Source organism: Microcebus murinus, chromosome 20 (assembly GCF_040939455.1).
Source record: "Microcebus murinus isolate Inina chromosome 20, M.murinus_Inina_mat1.0, whole genome shotgun sequence".
Classification (NCBI taxonomy): domain Eukaryota; kingdom Metazoa; phylum Chordata; class Mammalia; order Primates; family Cheirogaleidae; genus Microcebus; species Microcebus murinus.
Genome location: NC_134123.1, coordinates 36,130,949 through 36,153,677, shown reverse-complemented (window position 1 = coordinate 36,153,677; position 22,729 = coordinate 36,130,949). Strand labels below are relative to the sequence as shown.

The window sequence follows — 22,729 nt, the reverse complement described above, 5'->3', positions numbered from 1 at the left end:
ACACCAAATGTAGAAATTATGCAGTTTTATAATTTTCTCTGTTGCTTCCTAATCCACTAAAAAATAATTTCACAATTCAACACATTTAGGCAGCTTCTTTGCTACTTTCTTCAGTTTTTACTTCTTTAGGCAACAATGGATCAATCTTTAGTAACAAACCTTCACTTGTTGAACTACGAAGAAAAGCACGTACCACAAAGGGACCTGAAAACAAAAACAAGAAGCAATTTTGATCTCATTCCAGAGATACCTAATGAGCAAATATAGTAGGTCCTCAATACTGACAGGTTCTTGGAAACTGTGACTTTAAGCAAAATGACTTATAATGAAACCAATTTTACCACAGGCTAAATGATAGAAAAAAGAGTTAAGTTTCTACAGCATATTTCTGGTCACAAAAATATCATCAAAGTTCTAAATAAAGATCCAAAACACTTCTACTATTAAACATTGAAATAAATGTGACCTATAAATACATTTAAGAAAGATTAATAAAAACAAGTAAAATAATTATTTACCCAACTTTGGGTGAATCAGTGAGTGACAGGAGTCATAGTGGTGGTGGGTTAAATCATGGAATAAATGCAAAGCGAAAATTGTAAGGACCACCACCACGAAGTCCAAAAACTAACAAATATGGTAGACCCATTGAGTACCTTTGTACAGCACCATTTACTGTCCTGCATTTGTATGATTGTCATATACTTTGCAGTTTTTATTTTACAATAATTTGCATTCATTCATTATTTCAATCCACTTATTTCAGTTCAGCATCTGGGTGGCCAGAGCCTCTCTTTGCAGGGTGCAAGGTGGAAACCAACCCTAGGCAGGACACCGTACCACCACAGGGCATCACTCACCTCCACACTCACTCATACAGGGACAATGTAGACGTGCCAGTGAACCCAAAGTGCCCTTTCTGGGATGTGGGAGGAAACTGAAGTGCCCAGAGAAAAACCTACACAGACATGAGGAGAACATACAAACTCCACACAGACAGTGTTCCAGGCCAGGAATCAATTTTTTCACATCAATGTTATAATGAAATGATATTATTTGAGGACCTGCTCTAAATATATATAACAGAAAACCATATAGGACTCATATCATGTTTTTGCTTGAAAAGTACTACATTACTGAACTAATATTTTTAATTATAAGAAAGAGAAGATAGTTTCATTTCTAGAGTAGAAGACAAACTAGCTATACTCTAGAATAGTAGAGATTTATCCTTGAAACTACACATACTTGATAATCACTTCTGGCTGGGCACGGTGGCTCACGCCTGTAATCCTAGCTCTTTGGGAGGCCAAGGCGGGCGGATTGCTCGAGGTCAGGAGTTCGAAACCAGCCTGAGCAAGAGCGAGACCCCATCTCTACTCAAAATAGAAAGAAATTAGTTGCCCAACTAATATATACAGAAAAAACTAGCTGGGCATGATGGCACATGCCTGTAGTCCCAGCTACTTGGGAGGCTGAGGCAGTAGGATTGCTTTAGCCCAGGAGTTTGAGGTTGTTGTGAGCTAGGCTGACGCCAAGGCACTCACTCTAGCCTGGGTAACAAAGTGAGACCCTGTCTCAAAAAAAAAAAAAAAAAAATCACTTCTCTCTTCCAGAAAACGATCACCCAAAGTTTATTTTATTGCAAAGTCAACAGTGAAGGGAGCAGGTGGTGATACTTACATTTGATGGTAATATTCTAAATATTTGTTTAAAACAGTACAGATGGGGCCGGGCGCGGTGGCTCACGCCTGTAATCCTAGCACTCTGGGAGGCCGAAGCGGGCAGATTGCTCAAGGTCAGGAGTTCAAAACCAACCTGAGCGAGACCCCGTCTCTACCATAAAAATAGAAAGAAATTAATTGGCCAACTAATATATATATATATATATAAATCAGCTGGGCATGGTGGCTTGTGCCTGTAGTCCCAGCTACTTGGGAGGCTGAGGCAGGAGAATCACTTGAGCCCAGGAGTTTGAGGTTGCTGTGAGCTAGGCTGACGCCACGGCACTCACTCTAGCCTAGGCAAGAAAGCGAGACTCTGTCTCAAAAAAAAAAAAAAAAAAAAAAAAAAAAACAGTACAGATGTTCCCTTTGTGTTACCAGTTGGCAAAAATTAAAAATCTTTTCGGCCGGGCGCTGTGGCTCACGCCTGTAATCCTAGCTCTTGGGAGGCCGAGGCGGGCGGATTGCTCAAGGTCAGGAGTTCAAAACCAGCCTGAGCAAGAGCGAGACCCCGTCTCTACTATAAATAGAAAGAAATTAATTGGCCAACTGATATATATATAAAAATTAGCCGGGCATGGTGGCGCATGCCTGTAGTCCCAGCTACTCAGGAGGCTGAGGCAGTAGGATTGCTGAGCCCCGGAGTTTGAGGTTGCTGTGAGCTAGGCTGACGCCACGGCACTCACTCTAGCCTGGGCAACAAAGCGAGACTCTGTCTCAAAAAAAAAAAAAAAATCTTTTCATGAGAACAACATTAAGGGGCTTCATTTAAAATGGAAAAAAGAGAATCACAACATTGTTGAGAGGATTTACTATCCATCATTCTAACCTTGCTACAGTCTCAGAAGATCCTATACCAAAATCGAAGTTTTCCATGGAATACAAGAATTCATACACATAAAATCACTAAGTATCATGGTCATATTTAGGACAAATGAATTAACAGATGAGGTATTTATTCATCAGTGTGTTTAACTCCCAAAGAAGGTGAAAATAGCTTACAATTGTGTTTTAATTATAAACTTGGTTATAAAACTAAACCTGACAAATTCCTATCATAGTAAGCCTGTAAATCAATTGAATATAATTGACCCTTGCTTGGCTTCAACCATCCACGAATGAAATTGTCTAAGGAATAATCTGAATGGCACATAATGCAATGATAGAGCACTAGACCGGCCCATGCTCCAGACTACCACTGTTTCCACATCTCAATCAAGTTTTGTGATTTACCACGCATCACCCCATTTATAAGTGACTCTCATGACATAATAAAAATGACCTTTCAGGTCCCATTTATTTATTTTTGTAGCTGCTATGATTGCTTTGGGAGTCTTTTTCATAAATACTTTGCCTAAGCTACATTTTCTTCTAGGATTCTTAAGGTTTCATGCCTTAGGTTTAAGTCTGTTATCCATCGTACATTGACTTTTTTATAAGAGGTGAGGTGAGGATCCAGTTTCAATCTTCTGCATGTTGCTATTCAGTTTTCGCAGCACCATTTATTGAAGAGGAATTCCTTTCCCCAGTGTATATTTTTGTCTGCTTTGTCAAAGATTAGATGAGACTATGTGGATGGTTTCACCTCTGGATTCTCAGTCCTGTTCCAAAGGTCTATGTCTCTATTCTTGTGCCAATACCATGCTGTTTTAGATACTATATAGCCTTGTAGTACAGCTTGAAGTCTGGTGGACTGATACCTCTCAGTTTGTTCTTTTTGCTTACAGTTGCTTTGGCTATACGAGGTCTTCTCTGGTTCCATACAAAGTGTAGAATTATTTTTTCTGTATCTGTAAAGAAAAATGATGGTACTTTGATAGAGACTGCATTAATTCTATAGATCACTTTACGTAGTATGGACATTTTAACAATGTTTATTCTACCAATCCATGAGCAAGGTAGATTACAAAGCTTTTGTACAGCCAAGGAAACTATCATTAGAGCAAACAGACAACCTACAGAATGGGAGAAAATATTTGCCCTCTACACATCTGATAAAGGGCTGATAACAAGAATCTATCTAGAACTGAAAAAAATCAACAAGAAAAAAATAAACAGCCCCATCAAAAAATGGGCAAAGGACATGAACAGAAACTTTTCAAAAGAAGACAGACTAATGGCCAGCAAACATATGAAAAATGCTCAACATATCTAATCATTAGGGAAATGCAAATACAAACCACAATGAGACATCACCTAACTCTAGTGAGATTGGCCTTTATCAAAAAACCCCAAAGCAACAAACGCTGTGGAGGATGTGGAGAGATAGGAACACTCTTACACTGCTGGTGGGACTGCAAATTAGTGCAACCTCTCTGGAAAAGAATTTGGAGATACCTCCAAAGAGCTACAAGTATAACTACCATTTGATCCATCAATAGCACTATTACACATTTACCCAAAGGAACAAAAGTCACTCTATAATAAAGACATTTGCACTCGAATGTTTATGCAGCACAATTCGCTATAGCAAGGATGTAGAAACAACCCAAGTGCCCATTAATCCATGAGTGGATTAATAAAATATGGCATATGTATACCATGGAATACTACTCAATAATAAAAGACAATTTCACACTTGAAACTCTGACTCGAGGGCAGAGGGGGGGGCATGGGCAATATAAGTAACCTTAACATTTGTACCCCCATAATATGTTGAAAGGAAAAAATAATAATAAAAATAAATAAATAAAAAACAATGGTGATCTAGCAGGTCTTATATTTTCCTGGATAGAGCTTGAGCCCATCCTCCGGAGTGAGGTATCACAAGAATGGAAGAATAGTCACCGCATGTACTCACCATCAAACTGGCACTGACTGATCAACACTAAGGTGCTCACACAGCAGTGATACTCTTTGTGAGCAGAGGGTTAGGGGTGGATAAACTCATAACTAATGGATGTGCTGAGCATTGTAGGGCACATCTCGAATCATGAGTGTGCTGTGACAGTCATAATATGTAACCAAGATGTTTGTAGCCCCATAATTTCCTGAAATAAAAAATAAAATGAGGCCGGGCGCTGTGGCTCACGCCTGTAATCCTAGCACTCTGGGAGGCCGAGGTGGGAGAATTGCTCAAGGTCAGGAGTTCAAAACCAGCCTGAGCGAGACCCTGTCTCTAACTATAAAAAAATAGAAAGAAATTAATTGGCCAACTAATATATATATAAAAAATTAGCCGGGCATGGTGGTGCCTGCCTGTAGTCCCAGCTACTCGGGAGGCTGAGGCAGGAAGATTGCCTGAGCCCAGGAGTCTGAGGTTGCTGTGAGCTAGGCTGATGCCACAGCACTCACTCCAGCCTGGGCAACAAAGCGAGACTCTGTCTCAAAAAAATAAATAAATAAAAAATAAAAAAATAATAATAATAAATAAAATGACCTTTTTTCTTTTCTAAAATAAGATTAAGAAAGACAACTGCTAGTGGCAATGACAAAGTGAAAGTCTGGCTTCAAAAGGTCATTTCATAAATGATTTTAGTTTCTATTTAACAACATTGTATGTTTAAAGCAATCAGTTGCAGTTTTCTTTCAAACTTTATTACAGTTAATAGTAGAAAAAATGTGGGAATTTACAAAGGTTTCAGGATGTATTCCTTATTTAACGTTCAAGAGGTCTCCTCTCTAGACAACTACACTTATGAATAAGGGAAGTAGAAATCCTTTGAGGAATTAAATTTTATTTATTTAATCCCCGGAAATACTGTTGCTATTGTACTTGTATGTCAACTTGATTGTTTTCTTAATATTTCACATTTTTTAAAGTACCACAGGGCTATAGGTAAGTTTAACCCCAGCAAACCACTTACCCAAACTCAGTGGTCTGTGCCTACAGACATCATTAATAACTGCTTGCAAGATTGGCAGTTATCTGGCCACTTGACATATCCAACTGAAAGAAAAGGATTTACATAATATGAGTGATGAGAAAATGAGAATATTGTATAATTAGGGTAACTGTATCAGTATTTTTTCTAGACTATTTTTCAAAGATTCAACTAATGCAAATTATCTAATAAGAGACCCAACTGTGAAAGGAAAAAATTTCCATAACTCTTCTTTTAGAATGCTATATCATCATGTCTTTACATGGCAAGACATAATTACCTCACAGATCATATTATAGCAAAGGGTTTTACGTTTTTGTACTTTAAAGTCCTTCATTTCCAAGTAATTTCCTGGAAATTAAAAAGCATATCCTGGAACAGAATACATCACTTCCCACGTCCACTCCAAGGAATTAGTGATATTTTCTGTTGAAGTTTTCTCTTGATTTACTTTTAAGGGAAATTTAGAAAACGTTGGAAATTAATGCTTTCATGAGTCCAAAATAAAACTACTTGCTACATGAATTCAGATAGTACACATCTGACACAGAGATATTCTCAGGATGCTGTGCTAACATTCTCATTTTTATTATATTTATTATTTTATATATTATATTTTATTATATTTATTATATTATACTGAACTTCTCAGATTTTCACAGCTATACTTTCTGCAGCCATACATTTGCCATTCCTACAGCAAGCTAAAATGACAACATATGCAAAACAATTTAAATGCAAAACAATTACTTCTCATGGAACTTTCATAATTAGGATGCCTTCAATTACTTTATTCAGTTTTTAAAAATATAAAAAAATTAAAAACGTAGTTTATACTTTAGTTCAATTTTAGCACCTACCTCTATAGTACTGTGCTCTCTACTAAATTTTAAAATATATTTATAGCCATAGTACTTCATTTTACTTTCTCTTTTAGATATTATGCAAAATCGTGGAAAAATTACACATTTCATGGGCATTATTATGATTAAGCTGACTGATGACAAGATAGCTACGTACAAAAATAAAATGTGTGCATGAGTTTTATCAAAACTTGCACAGGGAATTTAGTTGGGCTGACAATGATCTAGAGATACCTCAGGAAAGGAAAGGAACACTTGCAAGCTTTTCTGTCTACAACTCAGTTACCCTGCCCTTCCTATGCGATAACAATTTGTGGTCTTAAGAAGGGAGGATGACTATTTTAAGGACAGAATATCACTCATCAGATTCTCAATAGCATAGCATGTGACTTGGTACAGCAGGAAAAAAAAACCAGGAATGAGGTTGATCTTGAAGGGGGTATGGAACTATGTTAAGCACAGTATTTGTGTGCATGCATATGTATGTATTTGAATGTATAAGAGGCACAATACTATCTATGTTTAGGTAAAGTGATTGTCCACTGCAGGGTAAAATAGTTATTCCTCATTTTGAAACATCGATGATTTCAAAAAAAAGACTGCTTTACTGAATCCTACTTGCTGCTTAGCAACCCTTATTATATCAGAAATCATTCCCTAAGCAGACTAGATGGAAGACTTTATTTAGCAAAGATGTCAGGTAGTGGCTTGGTGGAGACAGGTGAGCTCTATGTCTCTATCTCTGCTTTAACTCTCAGATTTTCCCTTTTCCATGCAACTCCTAATACCTTTGTCTTCAAGAACTTTCTTACCATTGTGAGAAAAATAAAAGTCAGTGGTTCTTAACCGTTTTGTCCCCTTGAGATGCATATCCTTCATCTCAGAGCAAAATGTAATCATGAGCATGTCCAAGGCAGTGAGTCTTAAAACTTTTTTAGGTCATTGAATCTTGCTCCAGAAAAAAGCACACAATCACATAAAAAATTTATCTGACCCTACCAGAATCTTCATGGATTCTCTGATTTAAAAGAAAGGGGAGGCCGGGCGCGGTGGCTCACGCCTGTAATCCTAGCTCTCTGGGAGGCCGAGGCGGGCAGATTGCTCAAGGTCAGGAGTTCGAAACCAGCCTGAGCAAGAGCGAGACCCCGTCTCTACTATAAATAGAAAGAAATTAATTGGCCAACTAATATATACAAAAAAAAAAATTAGCCGGGCATGGTGGCGAATGCCTGTAGTCCCAGCTACTTGGGAGGCTGAGGCAGGAGGATTGCTTGAGCCAGGAGTTTGAGGTTGCTGTGAGCTAGGCTGACGCCACGGCACTCACTCTAGCCTGGGCAACAAAGCGAGACTCTGTCTCAAAAAAAATAAAAAATAAAAAATAAATAAAAGAAAGGGGATACAACAGACGTTTCTGGTATAAAGAAAAAATAAAAATAAATAAAAATAAAAAATAAAAGAAAGGGGAAGAGAGAAGAAAGACTACTGAGGAAAGCATCTGAGTTAAAAGCGATCCCTGCATCATTAGTACAGAGGTAAGTCTGTTCACGGATTTTAGAGGACTAAGGATTACAGTGTGAAAAGATGATTTTTACATTATAGGGAGGACAGAATTTTAAACAAAAGCAAAGTACATATATATGATTTCTAAACAATTACATGCTCCTTCTGAAGTGCTCAGCTCTGTCACCGCAAATGCTGTGCCTAATCACCTCTCGCGGAAAACGGCAGAGAGGACTGCTGCTTTGGATGAGCACTCGTCAGCCTACCTGACCTCCAAACCCCTTCCAAATACAATGTTCTAACAGTGTGTAAGTGTGGGGCCTGGCAGACAGTTTCTGCAGATGAGCCAATACTCTTAACCTCCATGACTTTTTTTTTTTTTTTTTTTTTTGAGACAGAGTCTCACTTTGTTGCCCAGGCTAGAGTGAGTGCCGTGGCATCAGCCTAGATCACAGCAACCTCAAACTCCTGGGCTCAAGCGATCCTCCTGCCTCAGCCTCCCCAGTAGCTGGGACTATAGGCATGCGCCACCATGCCCGGCTAATTTTTTCTGTATATATTAGTTGGCCAATTAATTTCTTTCTATTTATAGTAGACACGAGGTCTCGCTCTTGCTCAGGCTGGTTTTGAACTCGACCAAGCAATCCACCCACCTCGGCCTCCCAGAGTGCTAGGATTATATGTGTGAGCCACCGTGCCCGGTGGACCTCTATGACTCTTAACAGTCTAAAACCAAGGAAGATAATCTGTGTGTCTCCTACACAACATAAAGCAGTAATAGTAAGAATTGAGTGTGCAGCTCTGTTTACTGGGTAGTTACCCTGGGCCAAGCTCTAAGTGTTTACATTGACACTCTCATTCATTTCTTCCGTGGACCCTATGAAGTAGGTATTATTATTATCCCTTATTTACACATAGAAACTGAGATTTAGAAAACTTGCAACTTCTCCAAGACCACAGACATGGTCAGGAGTACTCCAGCAGCTATCTGCTTGAGTATTTAGGGCAGGCAAATCTGGATGTGAACCCCACTTCCACCACTTACTAGCTTGTGACCCTGGACACAGCTATTACATGTTGATGATCCTCATGGAAAATGAAGGATCAGCTGCCTGAAAATATAAATGAGTCTGTTGCAAACTAAGGAGAGAAAAAAGGGAAAGTAAGAGAAATACTGAAAGGAAAAGAATATGCATTTAAGAGGAAAAATTACGAATTTTTCTCTCTGCCTAATGACTCCATTACTACCTTCCTAATTTTTAGATGTTAATGCCATTCAATTCAGCAACATTTACTTAGCCCCCCACTCTTTGTCAAGCAACACACTGGGAACCAGGAACAGAAAGGTAAGACACAAACCTTGTCTTCAAGAGGCTTACAATCTAGTCACTAAAATACAATGTGACAAATGCCACCCTAACTATAGGCACAAAGTGCTGCAAGGCCACAGAAGTAATTGGCTTTGATAGGCAAGCCTTTACAAGGTGATATCTTAGCTGAGTCTTAAAAAATGAAAGGTTTTGTCTTCTAGACATAGGTCTAGGCAAAGAATTTATGACTAAGACCTCAAAAGCAAAGACAGTAACAACAAAAATAAACAAATAGGACTTTATTAAATTAAAAAGCTTCTGGGCCGGGCGCGGTGGCTCACGCCTGTAATCCTAGCACTTGGGCAGGCTGAGGCGAGCGGATTGCTCAAGGTCAGGAGTTCAAGACCAGCCTGAGCAAGAGCAAGACCCCGTCTCTACTATAAATAGAAAGAAATTAATTGGCCGACTAATATATATAGAAAAAAAAAATTAGCTGGGCATGGTGGCGCATGCCTGTGGTCGCAGCTACTCGGGAGGCTGAGGCAGGAGGATCGCTTGAGCCCAGGAGTCTGAGGTTGCTGTGACAAAAAAAAAAAAAAAAAAAAGCTTCTGCACAGCAAAAAAAATAATCAACAGAGTTCACAGGCAACCTACAGAATGGGAGAAAATATTTGCAAAGTATACATCCGACAAAAGACTAATATCCAGAATCTACCAAAGAAAAACAAATCAGAAAAAGAAAAAGAAAACAAAACCCATCAAAAAGTGGGCAAAAGATAGGAACAAGTTTTTCAAAAGAAGATAGACAAATAGCCAACAAACATTTAAAAAAGTTCAACATCACTAATCATCAGGGAAATACAAATTAAAATCACAAGATACCACCTTACCCCTGACAGAATGGCTATTAAGTCCACAAACAACAGATGCTGGCATGGATACAGAGAAAAAGGAACATTTATACACTTGGTGGGACTGCAAACTAGTACAACCCCTATGGAAAACAGTAAGAAGATTCTTCTAAGAGCTAAAAGTAGACCATTTGATCCAGCAATCCCAGATATTACTAGGTATTTACCCAAAAGAAATCATTCTATCAAAAAGATACCTACACTCGAATGTTTATCACAGCACAATTTACACTTGCAAAGATACGGAATCAACCTAAGTGCCCATCGATTCATAGGTGGATAAAGTACACGTGGTGTATGTATATATATATATACACACACACATACACACACACACACACCATGGAGTATTTACTCAACCATAAAAGGCAATGAAATAATATCTTTTGCAGCAATGTGGATGGAGACCATCATCCTAAGTATCTCAGAAATGGAAAAACAAACAACACACTAATAAGTGGGAGCTAAAAGATGGGCATACACAGGCACAAAGAGATGTAAAAGACACTGGAAACTAAGAAGGGGGAAAGTTGGGAAGGGGATAAGGATAAAAACTAACCCATTGGGTACAGTGAATGCTGTCCTGGCACACTGAAAACCCTGACTTCAGCAGTATACAGTGTATCCATATAACAAAAACATTAGTAACCCCTAAATACTGTGAAATAAATTTTATATAAAAGGATGAGTTTTGAAGGACAGGTATGAGCCACTGCGCCCGGCCTAAGTCTTTGATTTGTACCACTCACTCAGCTATGCTTCTCAGCCCAAACACCAGGGCTCCAGGAGCACAAACTGAATGTCTTTGATGTTGACCAACCCTCTTTTACTGGTTGAAGACCCCTGAATGCTGAGAACAGGCCTGCCTAGAACCACAGCTGGGTTTCAGTTCTGAGAGCTGCACCCAATCCAGGGCTCTTGCCAGCTAAGCCCAGCAGTGAAGCAAGCCTGGTCAGCTCTGAGCTCTACATACATTTACTTCCAGAACTCACCTCGGGGCCCTGCTTTGTTCCCAAGGGCAAGTGGGCCTCAGTGACGCACAGCTAAGTAAACACAGCCAGCCAGCATTCTGGAACAGGGAACAGAATGTTTACTACCAACTGCTGCAAACTATCAAACCAGATATGTCCAGGTGGCAAGGACCTACACAGAATGAAGGCAGGGCTGCACCATTTAGCAGGAGAAAAAGTTAAGAAAAAGGACACCTTAAAAGCTACTTATTGTTGAAAAGCCAGTCCTCAGAATGCTGAATAACACTCACTGCAACAATCTGCTTAGAAAGCAGCAGAAAGATTAGGAGGGAAGCCCACGGATTTAAGAATTTTCCTTGGTTCTTCTCACAAAAGCCCTCCAGAGGACCTAGTTCAAGTCCAAACCCACCCTTGTTAGTTCCTCTACCCCTCAATTTATATTTTTGTGACAGCCACTGAAATAACTGGGAATGGCCTCCAACCTCACTTGCACTGTACTCAGAGGTGTGAGAACTAAAGGGTTACGGAGCTGTTTGCTTGTAGCTCACCTAGCACAGTAACTGTCAATGAAGAAGCAGCCTCCAAATTTTAGTTCCCATGTCCTCACCTGCTGCTTCTGCCACCAGACCCTGCCCTACTCCAAACATACTCATTGATCACGTTTTCCATCACCCAAGTTTAAAATTAGGTGCCAGTGTCAGCAGGTTCCCTCAGTGGGATGTCACATACAATGGGTACTTGATGTGAAATGATCATAACAATGAAATACCAGGAAGGAAATGTGGAAGAAACAGAACCTGCCCTAGGAAGCAAGGTTTATAACTAAACTATACCCCACTACAGAGATAAGCTACTCTCAATCAGTATGAGATGATTTCAGTGGGACAAGAGGCCCCTAGGACTCACCACCTTTCCATAGTTGAGGAAAACTCAGAATGACAAGTTGAAAGTATTAACTCATATCCAAAACAAATGACTTCCCCACAATAGGAAAACAGACCAAGTTACAGGGAAGCTTGATCATTCTAGAATCACAGACAAGATTAGGAATGAGAACCCTAAGGGAACACAAGACAGCTCTCCAGGTTCTTGGGCTATGAGTTGCCTGCTCTTCAAAGCCCTGAAATGCCCACTCAAGCAAGTCATGTTGTTGCAAGCCAGAGCCAGGAGGCTAGCTGGCAAAGCTGGGGAAACCAATTTGTTTCCCTTTTCCTTCCAACCAAGTTTCTAGGTCAGAAGGCATGCTTTTAATTAAATTTAAATCACTCAAGTGATTCCAGAGAAAGACTCAGGGCTTCTTTGGGGTGGGGGGTTGGGGGGAGCAATGCTTAAGCACCTATCATGAACCAGGCACAGTACAGTCTCACAACTATGATCTCAATTTGTCTTCAGGATGAGGAAGGAACACTATGGCTAAAACTAGCCTTTCCCAAAAACTATGGCTATACATCCAAAGCCCAAGATTAATTTGGGTTACCAGGTAGCAAGACAACCTGCTTTAAAATATTAATGCTCAGCAACTGGAGACACATCGACTTCAGCACCTGAGCAGGCTGCGTACAACAAACACCTAGCTCCACTGTCACCCTGCAGTGGCCAGGTGAGAATGCATTTCCTAGAAACAGCTGGAAGGTGGGAGAGAGACTCCTACAAAGGACCCCACCTAGACACAAATCTCTAAGACCAGTCTCACTCTTGGGGTAGGATAAGTTCCTAAAAGTTCTGGGCCATCACTTAAAACACGCATGACAATGGAGCCTATTTAATCCAGTAATGGACTTGAGCTTTAATGATCTGCATACCTGTAGGATCCAGAGAACTTCCTCTAACCTAGAGCCATGTTTCATAGAGAATACACCCAAGAATTACTACCCAGAACCTACAAAATGTGTTAGAGGTGAAAAAGGAAAGGTTCAACACAAGTCAAAAAAAGCTCCCAAAACAGAACTTCACTGGTTTCCAGTGATCAGAAAAAGTCTTAAATAATCAGGTGAACCACCTGAGTGCCAAGACCAGAGAAATCAGATAAATGATCAAACAGGCTGCCCTCTTCACTTCAAAGATGCTCTGTACCTTTAAAAGCAAAGTGGATGGGTGGTGCTAAGAATCCAAGCTTTGCTTTCTAAATAAAGATTTTTTTTTAAGAAGGCACTAATTTGGGAAGGACTTAGCAGTTACAAGAGCATGTAAGGTTATTGGTTGTCAGAATTAATTGCTTTTTGTGAACCGGTGTTCCTCGACCAGTAACTAACAGGTATGGTCCAGCAGCCTAGATTTCACTATAGGAGATAAATCTAAACACCAAAAAGCCTGCGCTTCAGTAGGGGAAAGACAGTTTAACCTCACTAAGTGACCGGCGCGTACACCCTACCGGCTTAAGAGACCTCCACCTCGCACCTGGGGCGAAATCCACCGGGTTTGCGTCAACCGCGGCAGAGGGGCTGGAAGGCGCCCGCCACCCTGGACATCTCCGGGGAGAGGAAGATCCCGGAACACCCGAGGCTTCCCTGCCGTCCGGAGTCGCTTCTGCACCGCCCACCACCATCAGCACCTTTCCTCGCCGACCCTTCCCAGAGAGGGGAAATGGAAGAACCTTAGCCTAGGGCGCTAAAAAGCTGAACACTGAAAGCCTGCCCTGGAGGCGCCCCGCCCCCGGCCTCCCCGAGGACTCCGCGGCTCGTAACCGAAACAGCGTGGTCCCTCAGAAGGCCCTCGGCGCCCCCTGGCGGAGGTCAGCGGACACGCCAGGCTGGGCGGCCACTGCCGACAGGCGTCGGGGCTACGAATGCTAACCCGCTGGCAACGCCCAACCCTGGGACCTCGGCACCCGAACTCGGGTCAGACGGCCCCTCCGCCCGAACACGATGGGACCGGATCGCGACCGGTCTCGCAGCCCGTCCTCCCCGTTCCGAGCCGAGCCCTCCACCTGGTTCTCCGCGCCGAACTCCAGGCGCTGGGCTACCTGCTCGGGGCCTCCGCCGCCCGGCCACGGTGGGGCGCCACCCGGGGCGAGCCCGAGGGCCCAGAAGTTGGGTGAGGCTCCGGAAGGGACCAATTCGACCCAACCCCGCAGGGGCGGGAGGGATCCCCGCGGGCTTGGGGGCCTCCTCGCCCTTCCGCGCACCTGCCCCGGCCGGGAGCCCGCCCCGCCGCCGCCCGGAGCCCGGGCACACACGACCTACGAAAAATAAACGCACGTGAGGCTGGGCGACCTTGGGTGGGACGCGCTCAGGGAACGCTACCGTGCGGAGAGGCGTCCCGGGCGCCGCGTCCTCGCCCCCAGCGGAGGAGGCGACGCGCGCGGGGGCCGCCCAGAGCCAGGCCCGCGCGATCTGTCCGGAGCCCGTGGGCACACAAGCGGGCGGGGGAGGGCGAGGCGGCGCGCGGGCGAGGGAAGGGAAAGCGCCTGCCTGACAGGCGGCGGCGTCCGCACACGCTCGGCGTCCCACGCCCCTGGCTCCCGGGGCACCCAGAGCGCGCGTCGCACGCTGCACCTGCACCCCAGGCTCCCCGTCACCCGGACCGCACCGCCCTCGGGGCTCCCCGGGCCAGCCGTCCCCGGGGCCCCAACCTACCAGCTCCTCGGCGACCGCCAGCACCGCCCCCGGCCCCGGCTCTGCCCAGCGGCCCGGCAGCTCGCCCAAGTGCTCGCCAAGAATTTTTTTGTCTTTTGAAAAATCACGTTATGAATTTTTCAACTATTAGATATTACAAACTGCTGTGATTTTGAGGATCTAGCTGGATAAAGCCTTAGAAAATGTGCTCTGGGTGTCCACTGGGTGGATGCGTTGAGGGAACCTGAATAAAAGCCCTGAGACACGGAAACCCTGCTGTGTCCCTAAAAGTGAGAGAGAGCAGACCGCAGGCAGGGGGTGGACTGCACGGGAGAGGGCAGCAGCCGGGAGTGCTCAGTGTCTGGAGGCCACGGTCAGTCCTGTCCTGTTTTTCCAGTAGGAACTCCCTGGCAAAGTTTCTAACCAGGAGAGTGACATGATGACATCTGACTTTGACACCGTAAGGTTGAGGTCACCAGTGGGGCGGGGATCTGTGCTGCTCCCGGTGGGCTGCACTGAGAGAGCACAGCGTAAACGGAGGGTGTTCCCGCCGAGAACGGGAACGCAGGGGCTGCGTCTGCCCGGGAGGAAACTCTGGGCAGGCCCACCTTGGAGTCATCTCTGCTCTTCAGATCTGCCAAGGCTGAGAAACTGAGGGACAGTCTCAGAAACAGTTCCAGAAAAAGAAAACTGGAACCAAAGGGAAAGGCATGTTTTTCTCCCAGTTGGGGAAGGCAGTGAGTGAAGTGGGCCTAGTGGATTGGACTGTCAGAGAGAAAGGTGTATTGCCTGATTTGGGGGCTAATGAGTGTCGCTGCTGTGGGTAAAACACACGGGAGTACTTGGTGTGAAGTAGCAAATCTCACCCAGCAATGACGCTGGGGAATCTCAGGCAGGACAAAGAGTACTTCGTGCTGCAATTGCACGTTCCCTGGAAGCACGAAATTATTAGAAGGAAAATACGTTTATAAACAACCACTCAACACCCTGTCAGTAACGCAGAGACGACACCAAACTTCCTCACAGGGACTCAGATCCACACCCGGCTCAGCACAGCGGTGCAACCGAGCACCAAGGCGAAAATCTGAAACCGCATTAGCGTGGAGAGGCCACCAGGTGGTTGTCACACCCGTGGCCACCACGTCCTGGGCGTGGGGGACCTCGGTGTGGTGGAAACTGCGCATTCCCCATTTCCAAATTTCCACACGGAGCTCCTCCCGGGTCTCTGAGGACCGGCTGCCCCTCGGCAGGCAGCTGCGGAGAGGAAGGCCGGGTCCGGGGGCTGGGGGCAGGGACGGGAAGATCTCACTCACCCTCGGGGCCTCAGGTGTGTGCACAGGAAAGCCCCACTCGCCCTCGACAGCAGTCCCCAGCGAGCTGGCGCATGCGCGGCTGCGCTAAGGGAGGCGGTGCCGCGTCGTCTCACTGCAGGGCGCCGCGGGCGTGACGCCAGAGGGCAGGACGGGCGGTCCGCCCCCTACTGGCCCGCACAGGCACTGCAGCCCCAGCGCTCGCGGGCAGTGCAGCAGAACCAGTTAAATCCCAAATTCAGAGGATTCGTGCCAGGATTTGGAAATTCAAACTGATACGGTCTCACTGTCCTGTGTCTTTTACAAAAATGATGAGGGAGGGAACAATTAAGTAGAAAACATATACACATAAACTTGACAACTTATACAAAAATTCACTCAAAGTACTCTTCAGACAAATAAAAAAACAAAACGATAAGAATTCTAGAAGAAGCCGGGCGCGGTGGCTCACGCCTGTAATCCTAGCACTTTGGGAGGCTGAGGCGGGCGGATTGCTCAAGGTCAGGAGTGCGAAACCATCCTGAGCGAGACCCCATCTCTACCAAAAATAGAAAAATTAATTGACCAACTAAAAATATATATATACAAAAAATTAGCCGGGCATGGTGGCACATGCCTGTAGTCCCAGCTACTCGGGAGGCTGAGGCAGGAGGATCGCTGAGCCCAGGAGATTGAAGTTGCTGTGAGCCAGGCTGATGCCACGGCACTCACTCTAGCCTGGGCAACAAAGTGAGACTCTGTCTCAAAAAAAAAAAAAAAAAAAGAATTCTAGAAGAAAACCAGCTGAAGATAGTATTTAAGCCTGAACTCAAACCCACCTCTTGGGCCGGGCGCGGTGGCTCACGCCTGTCATCCTAGCACTCTGAGAGGCCGAGGCGGGCTGGATTGCTCGAGGTCAAGAGTTCGAAACCAGCCTGAGCAAGAGCGAGACCTCATCTCTACCATAAATAGAAAGAAATTAATTGGTCAACTAATATATATAGAAAAAATTAGCCGGGCATGGTGGCGCATGCCTGTAGTCCCAGCTACTCGGGAGGCTAAGGCAGGAGGATTGCTTGAGCCCAGGAGTTTGAGGTTGCTGTGAGCTAGGCTGACACCATGGCACTCACTCTATCCTGTGCAACAAAGCGAGATTCTGTCTCAAAAAAAAAAAAAAAAGAAAAGTGTCAACAAAAAAAAGCCAAACTCTGCAAAATAATTTTAAAGAGATTTATTTTGAGCCAAATTTGAGGACCATGACCCAGAGCCACTGCCAAGAGGCCTTGGGCAAGTGGACTCGCTGTGGCTGGGTTATAGTTCAGTTTTATACATTTTCAGAGAGACAAGGGGTTACAGGCAAAGTCACAAATCAATACATGAGAGGCATACATTGGTTTGGCCTAAAAAGGTGGGACATCTCCAAGCAGGGGCTTACAGGTAATAGGTGGGTTTAAAGATTTATTGGCTGGCAATTGGCTGAGAGAGTTAGACTTTATATAGAAGACCAGAAAGGATATGCTTATTTTAAGATAAGGGTGTGAGCACTCTGGGAGGTCCAGACAGGAGGACGTTTTAAATTTACCATAGGCGCCTGCTAGGATGCTTTAAGGATGCCTTAAGATGCTTTAAATTTAGGAATAGGCATCTGCTAGGATGCTTGAGTTAAGATAGGGGCATCTTATCTTTTAGGTGATGTTAATACCATACCAGAATCAGGTTGGGAAGTAAACCACCGCTTTATTTGGTTAACAAAAGCCGCTTAGCAGAAATTTAGCATTTGTCAGCCTGACCCAGCTGGTCTCCTTAGGAAGGAGTTTTTAGCAAAAGAAAAAGATCAGAGTTTAGTCCTCAAAAGAAAACTTTAGTCCTTTGCCAGCAAAGTAATAAAAATATATATATATTTTAAAAAATAAAAATAATAAAAAAAAGAAAACCTTAGAATGATGCTTAGAGATCACCCATTGGTACAGACACCAGGACCATATTGGTTCACAGTTAAGTGTTAATTGACCTTTAATAAAATCTGATTTTATTTAAAATGTTCAAGGCGTAGGAAAAAAAGATGGTGACTTTCTTCAATTAATGTTGTGGTACAATATCTAAGCTTGCTACAGTTAATGTATTTCATGTAATGTAGAATGTTACTGTTTTAAAACAGACATTTTTTTATGTATCATTACAAGTATACTGCCAATTAAACTGTGACATTCCCAACCAAAGGAAAAATGTTTTTGATAAGTTTACTTCAATTAAAGCCACAAAACAAATTTTTAATAAATTGTAGTTTGATATAAATAATATATTTAAATTTAAATAATGTCATGAGTTTTAATATGTGTACTTTTCAATTTGTCAATATTGTTTCAACTACTTTAACGCTGGAAGAAAAAAGAGCCATTAAAACACAAAAGCATTTCTATAGGGTGCTGTGTTTCCTCTGGCCTCAGCCTTAGGGGCTGCTCCACAGGCACCTACTGATGGGGTGGGCCTTGCAAAAATAACAGGAAAATACCTAATCCCAGCATTTCCCAGTCACAGGTAAAGGTCAATCCTATGAGTCCTCTCACAAACAGGTGCCCTACAGGAGTTCTGTTTTGCACAACTTCTGAAAAGAGCTGAATGGACAGAAAGGAGATGCAAATATTTCTCTTTCAAAATTGTTTTTTTGAGAATCTGCTTTTACAGAGTTCTTGAGTAAGCAGCAGGAGATTGAGCTCCAGCGGAAACCATACCTGGGGACAGAGTCGCATCTCCTGTGACAACCCTTCCCCAAGGAAGGCAGAAAATCAACTCTAGGCCTTGGACATCCTTGAAGTCTGTCCCGACCCGAGGGACCTTCTGTTACTCGCGGGGGCGAGGGGGACCATGCCTGAAAGAGATGAGCGAGAGAAAGAAACGAGACCAAGCGAATGATTGTCAAGGTCTGCTTTACTTAGATTCTTAGTAGGTTTTATAAGCATACAAAAACAAGGAAGTAGATACAAAAAAATAGAGTGGCGACGATGAGGCTTGGGTCTGGGTTAATCAGCCCCAATCAGCGTCTTATCAGTATCCTGTTTTTGACTGGTTACTCATCTCCAACCTGGCAGGTGGTCGGGAACAATTGCAGTCAGCACACCCTGGAGCATCCCGTGGTCAGCACGTCATGGACTGCATTCTTCTCGGAGCTATAGCTGGAATTTTCCAGGGCGAAGTCCGTGTGTAGGACGAGTCATAGGGGAGTTGAGGGTCTTTGAGGGTCCTTGCCTCTAACAGAAGTCTTTGTTATCTACCTGCTGCTGTGTTTGTTATCAACTGACAGCCATCACTATGTTTTTTCTCTTTCTCCCCTTTAAACTCAGCGACCACCTGGCCTCACCGCTGGCACCCCCATCTCTTTCTTTGGGATGCCACGGGTCTCCCTCTCTCTCCCCCACTTCTCTCTCTCTCTCCTCTAAAAAGATAAAGTAAACTTTTTAAATTTTTATACATCTTAATCTCTCTGTGAGAAATCTTTCTCAAAACCCACATGCACCAGCATCTCTACCCTAACACCTACTGGTCCCCAAGTTTACCCCAAGAGTACCCATATTCGTCTCACCATTTCTCCCCAAAAACAAACAGAAATCTGTTTGACATACTTGCGCATGCTTTGATGATGAATAGTCAAACCCTCGATTAAAGGATTCTTTTATAAAATAACACAAAGTATTACCTGAGAAAGTAACACATATGGCAGAGATTCCTCCTCTGCACTCAGGGCCACGGACAAGAGCTTCATCCTCACCTCTTCCTCACAAGGCCCCCAGGTGGGTCCCAAGGGGAAGGAAGCTCTGTCCACACCACAGAGCAGGGATGCGGCTGCGGGCTCCTTGCTCGTGGGCACCTCTCCTGGTGATTCTCTGGAATTCACCGATTGTTTCTTGCCATAATTTGGGGGTAAAATATTTTGATTTATTTTAACTGGTCGGTGTCTGTAGAGGTATAACTTGATTTTCTGCAGCTGCAAGGGTTTTAGTCTATTTTAGAGGTCTTGTTTCCCACAATTTAGGCAGGGGTCCTCAAACTACCGCCCAAGGGACACACGCAGCCGCCAAGGACATTTATCCAGCCTGCCAGGTGTTTCTGCCACCACTGCCTGTCCTGCTTAGCAGCTGACATGTCCCAGGCCCACAGTGTGCACTCTCCAACGGTCTGAGGGACAGTGAACTGGCCCCCTGTTTAAAAAGTTTGAGGGCTGGGTGCCAGTGGCTTACGCCTGTAATCCTAGCACTCTGGGAGGCTGAGGTGGGCGGATGGTTCGAGCTCAGGAGTTTGAAACCAACCTGAGCAAGAGTGAGACCCTCATCTCTACTATAAATAGAAAGAAATGAATTGGCCAACTAATATATATAGAAAAAATTAGCCGGGCATGGTTGCACATGCTTGTAGTCCCAGCTACTCGGGAGGCTGAGGCAGCAGGATTGCTTGTGCCAAGGAGATTGAGGTTGCTGTGAGCTAGGCTGACGCCACGGCACTCACTCTAGCCTGGGCAGCAAAGCGAGAGACTCTGTCTTAAAAAAAAAAAAGTTTGAGGACCCCTGATAGAGCTTCTGACAATTTTCACCAACAGTTGATCAAATCTAATGTAAGACTGAATGAAACCCAAAACAGAAAAAGCGATTGCCCAATTTATGTATTGTTGAGATATCTAAGCATAAGGAGAAGTCATAGCCAGCTGACTATCAATCTTAACCTTCAGCTATCAAATTCTAAAATGAAACCCCAAATCAGCCCCTTACCTGGAGATGGTATCCAAGCCAAAGACAGCTCTCTGTTGTCACAGAAGCAGGAAATTCATCCTCCTTATCAGAAGTGAGAAAAACTCCTTCAGGGGAGGTCCCTGTCAAAATAACCCTTATATATCAAACTGAAAATCTTGGCAGAGCAGGGAACCTGGGGAGAGAGCAGCTGCTGAGCCTCAGTGAACCACACCTTAGAGTAAAACTCCAGCAGGTACACCAAGCACCAATAGGAGAATCACTGCAAGTCAAAGGGGTTCTACTCTGAGGTAACCCTTCATGGTTACCAAATGACAACTGAAATGAGTGACCAAGGCAGGGATCTCAATCAATCGAGGTTTATTAAGCCAGCTTTAGGGTGCATCTGCGAAAAACGCAAGCCACAGACACACATGTGACTGTTTTTCCAGAGACGGTTTTCAAGAAGTTTAATATTTATACATTTCCTCATGAATGATCTGTGAGGATAGTCCTCCACATATGCTTGACACCATTTATCTTTCTGTGGAGATCTGCAGAATGCATACTGTTAATAACAGCTATCATCTTGGAAGGGGGTGTTGCATGACTCTGCCTCCAGGTTTGACCTTTCCTTTTGCATAAAAAGTTTGGGAAGGTGCTGAGATTTTTATTTTCCTTTACAATGCTGAAATTTAAGAAACAAAATTTCCATGGATGATAGTAGGTGGCTGTAGAATATAAACATTGTAGCACAGCCAGATCCCGGGATGTTACCTACTCATTTAATACAATTGTTTTTACAACATACTACCTACCTGGCTGTTTCAAAGAGTAAAGAACAGGCCAGGCACGGTGGCTTATGCCTGTAATCCTAGCACTCTGGGAGGCCAAGGCGGGCAGATTGCTAGAGGTCAGGAGTTCGAAACCAGCCTGAGTAAGAGCAAGACCCCATCTCTACTATAAATAGAAAGAAATTAATTGGCCACCTAATATATATAGAAAAAATTAGCCAGGCATGGTGGTGCATGCCTGTAGTCCCAGCTACTTGGGAGGCTGAGGCAGGAGGATCGCTTGAGCCCAAGAGTTTGAGGTTGCTGTGAGCTAGGCTGCTGCCACGGCACTCACTCTAGCCTAGGCAACAAAGCGAGACTCTGTCTCAAAAAAAAAAAAAAAAAAAAAAAGAGTAAAGAACAAATAAATGGATTGATGTTAGATGTCCAAAATATATTGAATAATAAATGCAGGTTGTTGAAGTGTTCGTAACTGGTGATTCTAGTTTGTATACTTATGTATATATTTAGCTGTATATTTGGATACAAAGTTGTGTGTAGATGTTCTAGCAACAATTTGAAAAACACACATATACAAAATGTCAGCAGGTGGTGTGTGGGGGGATACACCACATAGCAAAAGAATTCTGCAGTCAACAGTGTGTGGCACTAGCTTCTCCATCCTGGAGTCAGAAGGCCCAACAAGATCCTGGGTCCTCAGGACCCACACTGTGCCATCTGGTCCAGGCCTGCCATGTCACAGGGGACTGTCCATGTCTCCAGAACACAGGGACTCATTGTTCCCTTTGTGGGAAATGCTGAGCTCAAGGAAACCTTCCCTACTGGCTTCCCATGTCTCAAGTCTATGGCCTTGGGAGTTGCTAAGTCCCTCTACACATCTGACCACAGTCCCTCTTGCTTTCAAGGACATGAGGACTGAACTCTAATTTTTGCTAAAAACTCCTTCCTAAGGAGGCCAGCTGGGTTAGGCTGGCAAATGGTAAGGAGGCCAGCAGGGTTAGGCTGACAAACGGTAAATTCCCACAAAGCAGCTTTTGTTAACCAAACGAAGCAGTGGTTTACTTCCTGACTTGATTCTGGTATGGCATTAACATCACCTAAAAGATAAGAAGCCCCTGTCTTAACTCAAGCATCCTGGCAGATGCCTATCATAAATCTAAAATGTCTTAACTGAGCATCCTAGCAGGCGCCTATTCTTAAATTTAAAGCATCTTAAAACATCCTAGCAGGCGCCTATTGTAAATTTAAAATGTCCTCCTGTCTGGACCTCC

At 43.8% G+C, this 22,729-nt stretch overlaps 1 long non-coding RNA gene across 2 annotated transcripts; it reads right to left on the bottom strand.

Annotated features, from left to right (window-relative positions):
* Nucleotides 1–10: 10 nt before the first annotated feature.
* On the bottom strand, nucleotides 11–16,096 carry LOC105855926 (uncharacterized). 2 transcript variants are annotated; one of them, XR_012913732.1, is made up of 4 exons: nucleotides 15,971–16,096; nucleotides 5,531–5,613; nucleotides 3,148–3,514; nucleotides 11–204 (listed from the first exon to the last, which is right to left on the bottom strand). It is a non-coding gene; the product is annotated as an uncharacterized LOC105855926 (long non-coding RNA). The 2 variants fall into 2 exon arrangements; XR_012913731.1 differs by lacking the exon at nucleotides 11–204 and having other exon boundaries at nucleotides 2,992–3,514.
* Between the last annotated feature and the right edge of the window lie 6,633 nt (nucleotides 16,097–22,729).